General features: G+C 35.0%; 1 pseudogene; it reads left to right on the top strand.

Moving 5' to 3' along the window:
- Positions 1–1,590: 1,590 nt before the first annotated feature.
- LOC114459769 (protein canopy 4-like) lies at positions 1,591–5,679 on the top strand (annotated as a pseudogene).
- Positions 5,680–7,044: the final 1,365 nt, after the last annotated feature.

Genomic DNA, 7,044 nt, shown 5'->3' with positions numbered 1-7,044 from the left:
AATTTATCATGTCAAATTAGAAATTCTGATTATTATGTGGAAAGCTAAACAAAAAAAAAATTTCTAGACAATGTTGCACATGACGTTTTCCATAGAAGAAAATATAACTTCTGGAATATGTTTGTATGGACATCATTAAAACAGAAATCTCTGTCTGTTTATGGAGTTAAACGTTGTATAAGTTTTTACAAATTTAAGAAAATGTACAAAGGCAAAATTCTGAGAGGTTATAAAAAAAAATTGGAAACACATGAATATGACTGTAGAACTGTAAGAGAAATGATGGTGTTTTTGTTATGATTTGTGACCTGGTGATGAGTTAAGGTGGAATGTTGTGGAATCTAATTGATTTCATTTTTAAGTTGTTATTAGGAACAGATAATACAAGATTTATTTTTCCTCTGTTTCTTTTTGTTCATATATGGAAAACTGAATTTCTCCATGGGGATGAAAAAACATTACAAAAAAAAAAAAACTGTTTTAATCTTTAAATTGAATGTAAGAATGTGTGTCTTTGTGTGTTAACCCTGAGGTGGACTGGCGACCTATGAGTGGTGTACCTTTAAAGACTTTTTAAAACTTATTAAAATAATGTAATGGGCTCTGGCGCCCTCGTGTGGCCTGGAATAGCAAAAGCATAGATAGTTGAAAGATTTTTAATTAATATGTGGGAATTTTCATTTTTTTTAAATTACTTTACAAATTAAAGTAGAATATAGAAAACTAAAAACACTTATTAAATTAATGATTTAGACTAACAAAACACTAAAACATTAAAATAAACACCTAAATAATATTAAAATGATGTGAAAACAAAAATGGCCTCAATTCCTGATGAAAAACGCAGTAAATCAAAAGCAAATAAAATGACAGCAATAATATTCCATTATTATCATATATTTATAAAATATTAATATAATTACTGAAAATATAACATCAAACCTGGAGTTAATGACAGGTGTTACAGGCACGGCCTGTCTCTTTAAGAGAGGTGTTGCATTGTGGGAGGTGGCGGCATAACCGGGTTGTTTACGTGTGGGTAATGTAGTGTTTCCGGTCAGTCCGGGTGTAGATCTTCTCCGTGTGTGCTCTCTCTGTAAAGTTATCATGCAGCGTGTTCATGACCATAAAGAGAGGATTTAAGTACATCATACCCTCAGATACCTGCCTGGGTTAGGGTTAAAAATACATAACCCAAAAACAATGCCAAATAAAAACTTTTGGAGAACAAGACAATGAAAGTAATGTAAAACACAAAAAAATAAATAAATCAAAAAACAACAAAATGAGGGGAAAAAAACAATAAATACACCATCAAAAGCTAAAAGAACAACAAAAGTAAAACGGGGAATAGTAAACAACTCAAAAACAAGTATAAGCGTAGATATGTACCGTTATGTGTGTTTTATATGTGTAAGTTTAAGTTAAATCCTGTTGAACATCCTCTCTCGCTCCCTGTTCTGATCGATGCTCGACTAGCCATGCCTGTAACGTTTCACTGCGCATGCTCCGATCATGCCGATGTAGCCGTTGTCTTCCAGACCTTCCTGACGTCACCCAGAGTTTAGGATGAAATAATGAGTGTAAATAATGAAGCTTTTTATGGTTTTACAGCTGTTTGGTGTTTATAGTGGAGTCAGTGTGGAGGAAGGAGATAGACTTATCAACAAATGTGAAGGTAGGATTATTTTAATCAGGCTCTACTACTGTGTATCAACAGAGAGTAATGAGTCATTACGTGTTTATAACATGTGTAATAATCATAGATTTGTCCAAACATAATGATACAAATCTATTTATACTGATAAAGCAACAGGGAATGCACTCACCTCTGAAGGTGTGCTATGGTATCTGCCACTAAGATGTTGATAGTAAATATAATACTTCTTTTTTTCTTCTTCTTGTTATTAATTGTAAAATGAATGAGTCTGTGATAACCACATTTATTTATTTATTTAAATAATATCCAGTGTTATCCAGGAAGTTCTATTATTATTTGCATCTTAAAAATTTAAATCCTTGTTTTAATCAGAAATAAAAATGCATTAAAAAGTGACCACAAAACGGTGGAAAAGGTGGTAAAATGGGATTTTAAAAAAACACAGAAAATTGTTAAAAGTTGCAAATTAGAGAAAAGTAAAAGAAAAATTAAAGTGACCAAAAACGGACGGAAAAAGTGGTTAAAAAAATAAATAAATAATACATGACTCAATTGTCAATATTGGAACAATGAGTTTAAACTGGCAAATAATAGGCATGACAAATGGTGAATGTGGTTAAAATGGCAAAATAAGTATGAAATATGGTGAAAAGAGGTTAAAAGTGACAATAATGGGTCAACATATGCAACATTAGGTGGAAAAAGTGGTGGAAAGGGTTTATAAGTGCTGAAAATGTCTTCAACGTGGAAAAAATGTGCAGAAAAGGTAATAAAAATTTGTTGGAGAAGTGACAGAAATGTAGCAAAAAATGCACTAAAAGGAGCAAAAAATATGTCAAGAAATAGTGATGAGAATAAGTTAAAATATGGCAAGTTTGGTGCAGTTGCAGAATGCCCTTATTGTGGCAATTAAAAATAGAAATAAAGTGTAACCTTTTAAAAAAGAAACATTTTGGCTTTTCTTCAAATCTCATAAAAGTAAAGTTTGCAATCACAAATGTTATTTTAGAACAGTAATGATAAAGCTATTTATTAATAAAGTTCAAAGAAAAAAGAGCAGCTGTTAATGGATCTTCTTCATCCTCTAGTGTGTAAGTTCTTGACGGTGGAGCTGCAGGAGGCGCTGGAGAGGACAGGTCGGTCCAAGGAGGTGCTGGAGTTGGGGGAGGTGCTGGACACGGGCAAGAGTAGACGCAATATTAAATAGTACACGTTGTAAGAACAACACACTCATCAACCATAATTATCCTTAAATAGCTTTAGAATGCTTAGGATTTTAAAGCATTGCATCGTGGGTAGTTGATGATCTGTGTGTTGATGTTTAGGGAGACCCGTTTGACTGAGGCCGTGGACAACATCTGTGAACGCATCCTGCAGTACAGCGTTCACGCATAGAGGCCTGGAAGTCTACGCTACGCCAAGGTCAGTCCACTGCCTCATTGTTATCTTTAAACAATCCTCCACTGGTTTTACAAGTTTGGCCTAAAACCTTTGAAATGTAATTATTAGAAGATCTATGCCTAACCAAACCATATTTGTTTAATTATTGTTTTTTTTATTTGGCTTTCATAAATAATTATGCATATTTACAGATATTGTACATGATATGAGTGATAACACGTGTTATAAAGGCTATTTTACACAATAGGTGTGGCTACAGATTTATACTTGTTCGTTGGTGTACCATGGGCACTAAAAGTCTGGGAACCACTGATCTACACAACTAAAAAGTACAAACATGTAGAGGCAGCTCAGTGGGAGCACTAAACAGAAACTAAAAAAGGAGAAGGAGATCAGAAACACAGAACATATAAAGAAGCATAAACTGAATATAGGTCATTTTTTCACTCCAGTGTATTTTGCCAGATCAGCATTTCTTTGAGAGAAATTGTCAGGTTTCCAGATGTTTATGTTTTGCCAGATTAAACTGATGCTGATGTGTTTTATTTTCATAGCATCATATGTGAGTGAGGGGCTTTGATAGATGACATAGTGGTACATTTGTATTTCTATGAGCATTTGCACATCTGTACATCATAATCCACATGATGACAGTTAGACATTGGTGCAGTGAGTAAATGTATGTATATTACTGGAATTTATTTATTCTTTTGCCATATTATAGTAATCCTGGGGTCGTGATGATGGGGCCCTTGAATATTGTTGCCCAGGGTACAGCGGTGTTAATCTGGCCCTGCCGTGAGGGAAAGGATGTTTATTTATGTGGAAATGTTCTTCTCACTCTCATCCTTGTCTGTTTCAAACACCGTCTAACCTGGTAAAAAACTACACAAATCATCACTGACTCCTAAATCAGAGACACCAGTGCCTGTTTAACTTTAATGTGTCTATAAAGCTCTGTTTGTTTGTAACGCTGCTGTGCTCTGTGAAAACATGACTCAGCTTTAATCAGCTTCACCTGCTCAGTGTTTAAACATCTCATCAGAGCTACAGAACATCTGGATAAAGTTGTTCTGTTGTTGTGGACGAGACCATCAATACCAGTGATTGTAGAGTCTGAAACATCATAGATTATTGATAATTATTCTAGCTTCTAGTGGTGAAAAAACACTTCTTACACGTGATGTTTGCACATTTATTTTTGTTTAATCATTACGGTCTGGAATGATGTCATCAGAATTATTTAAATTAGGTTAATTTAAATTAAGTTGATCAAAACTTAATCAATAAACCTGATCAGATTCAGTAAATCATTGATCCCTGAGGGTAAATATAGTGACATTAATGCTGTTCTCATACATCTTTATATGACATGAATAATTAAAAAGGAACAGTCAGAATAATCCATGTCACTACAACTAATATCTACCTTTTAATTGTATTTTACTCATTATTTTAAACATAGATTTTTGTTTAATTATAGTTTTCTTTTTTATTGGTATTTATTTTGTTTCCTCACAGTACAACTTATATCTTCCTTTTAATTGTATCTTTCTTTTTTTTTTCATCCATTTTTGTTTAATTATGGGTTTTTTATTTTCTTATGGTCCATGTGGGCTCCCCATGTTGGTGACCCCTGATTTAGAGAAACTAAAAGCAGCATGAGTTGGCATTTTTTGAAAAAGCTGCTCAATGATCTAAAAAGCAGGCTGAATGCTTCACTCCAATAGGATGTTTACAGGCAGTGGGGCCGTGTGACATCATCAATCACCTGATTTCAAGATGGTGGAACACAGGTTCTTAAACGGTAAAATAGTCCCATTTTTAAAAGTTAATAAAATAAATTTGGTGCATAATAATAAGTTTTGTTTGGTATAGATCTTCTAATAGTATATTTCAATCATTTTAGACCAAACTTGTAAAAAAAAAAAAAGTGGACGATCCCTTTAAAGCTGATCACGTGACCCAAGCAGGAAGTCAGTGTTTTGTTGGTGTGACTACAGGGAACCAGTCAGACCATGACCACACTAAAAAACCTGGTGGGTAATAAGTGAAAGTGGACCTGGGAATGCCGTACGAGCTGTGGGACCAACCGTCTGCAGAGGTCACCGACATGAAGAAACAGGTGGACCTGATTATTTAAAACTTTTAGACGACATTTATTTGTTTTTGTTAAAAGTTAAATCAACACAAGAGTCATTCATAATAGGTAATAGTTTAGTGTTTTAAATAACATGTGTTTACTAATGCAGTTGTGTGTGTGTGTGTGTTCAGTGTGAGACCATGCTGGAGCAGTACGAGGACGTAGTGGAGGACTGGTACTTCCATCACCAGGACCAGAGGCTGGAGAACTTCCTGTGTGAGAAGCACATCCTGAAGACGTCAGAGCAAAGTGACAAATATAAAGAAAGAGCAGACAATGCAGAGTGGAATCAAAAAAGTACCGTATTTGAGAGTTAAACTTACCAAGTCTCCTTAGTGCAGCAGTTCCTGATTAGAACCACAGGAGGTGCTAAATGTACCAACTTAAAAAAAAACCAGAAAGACCCTTGAGATACCAGGGGTTCTCAACCGAGAGACTGGGAAGTTGTCGACAGAATATTTTCTGAACAATTTGAGCCCATTTTTGCTCATATTTTTACACTTTTTTTCTGCAACTACACCAAACTCACCATATTTTAACTCGTTTTCATCACTTTTTCTTGCCATAGTTTTGCTCCTTTTAATGCATTTTTGCTATATTGCTCCCATTTCTGACACTTCTTCATCAAATTTCAATGTCTTTTCTGTACATTTTTTCCACTTTCAAGACGTTTTCAGCACTTATAAACTCTTTCCACCATTTTTACCACCTAATGTTGCATATGTTGACCCATTATTGTCACTTTTAACCTCTTTTCACCATATTTTATGCTTATTTTTTTTTCTTCAATTTAACCACATTCATGATTTGTCATGCCCATCATTTGCCAGTTTAAACCAATTGTTCCAATATTGACACTTTGAAACCTTTTTACCACTTTTTCTGTCTGTTTTGGCTGCTCTAATTTGTAAGTTTTAACCAGTTTAGCTCCTCCCAGTTGACTCTCTTTTAGGCGAGCTTCCTTCCTGTTCCCTCGCTGCTGTGTTCCCACAGGTGTTGGTTTGTTTTTATTATCCACACTGAGTGCACAGGTCATGTGACGGGTGGCCCCTGGAGCTGCTCCAGGGTCTCTGGGAGCTGGAGTCCACTCTCCAAAGCACTGGGTTTCTTTCCAGTGACGGCGCAGCCACAGCTGAGTTTTTTCCACCAGGCGACAAACCACCACGTCTGTGAAGAAGTAACAGAAGTCCTGAAAGTCCATCCTGAGAGAGAACTGGAGCAGTTAGCATATTTTGACTTTTAAAAAAGAGGACATTTGGACTGACCTCAACATACACAAAGTACTCAATGTTTTCGTGAATCTACTTTGTAACGGCAAAATATAATATAGTAAATAAATAAGTTGTTATTGTCCATAAGGTTTAAATTTATTTCTTTATAACAAATACTTGAAGACTGAAGTCACTCCCCTTTATCATGTCTTATTACAATCTGTCCTTGAAAAATCTCATGTATACCTTCTTAAAATCTCTCATTCATTGAAACAATGAGAAACATCTAGAAATGAAAAAAAGAAAAAAACTCAGGGTTTACAGAATATTAAATAATCATTATATACACTTTAATAAATGACAGTGAAAGTTTACATCACATCGTCTAATGCTGACTGAGCTTTATTCTGTCTGTTGTCTGTGGAGACGAGGAAATGATGAGGTCTAGACCAGAAGAACTTTCTACATTCTCCCAGTGGCTCCTTCACTTTCAAATCCCTCTCTGAACCTCCATGGAGGTTTGATCATCCAGAATGATATTTATTAAATAAATCCACCAGTATTCACAGGCTGCCAAGTTTCAGAGTGAGATTTTAGTGACATGATGCGTTCTGGGAAGAAAAACATGT

Source organism: Gouania willdenowi, unplaced genomic scaffold (assembly GCF_900634775.1).
Source record: "Gouania willdenowi unplaced genomic scaffold, fGouWil2.1 scaffold_341_arrow_ctg1, whole genome shotgun sequence".
Classification (NCBI taxonomy): domain Eukaryota; kingdom Metazoa; phylum Chordata; class Actinopteri; order Blenniiformes; family Gobiesocidae; genus Gouania; species Gouania willdenowi.
Note: the sequence above shows the minus strand (reverse complement) of the source record. Positions and strands in the feature narration are given on the sequence as shown.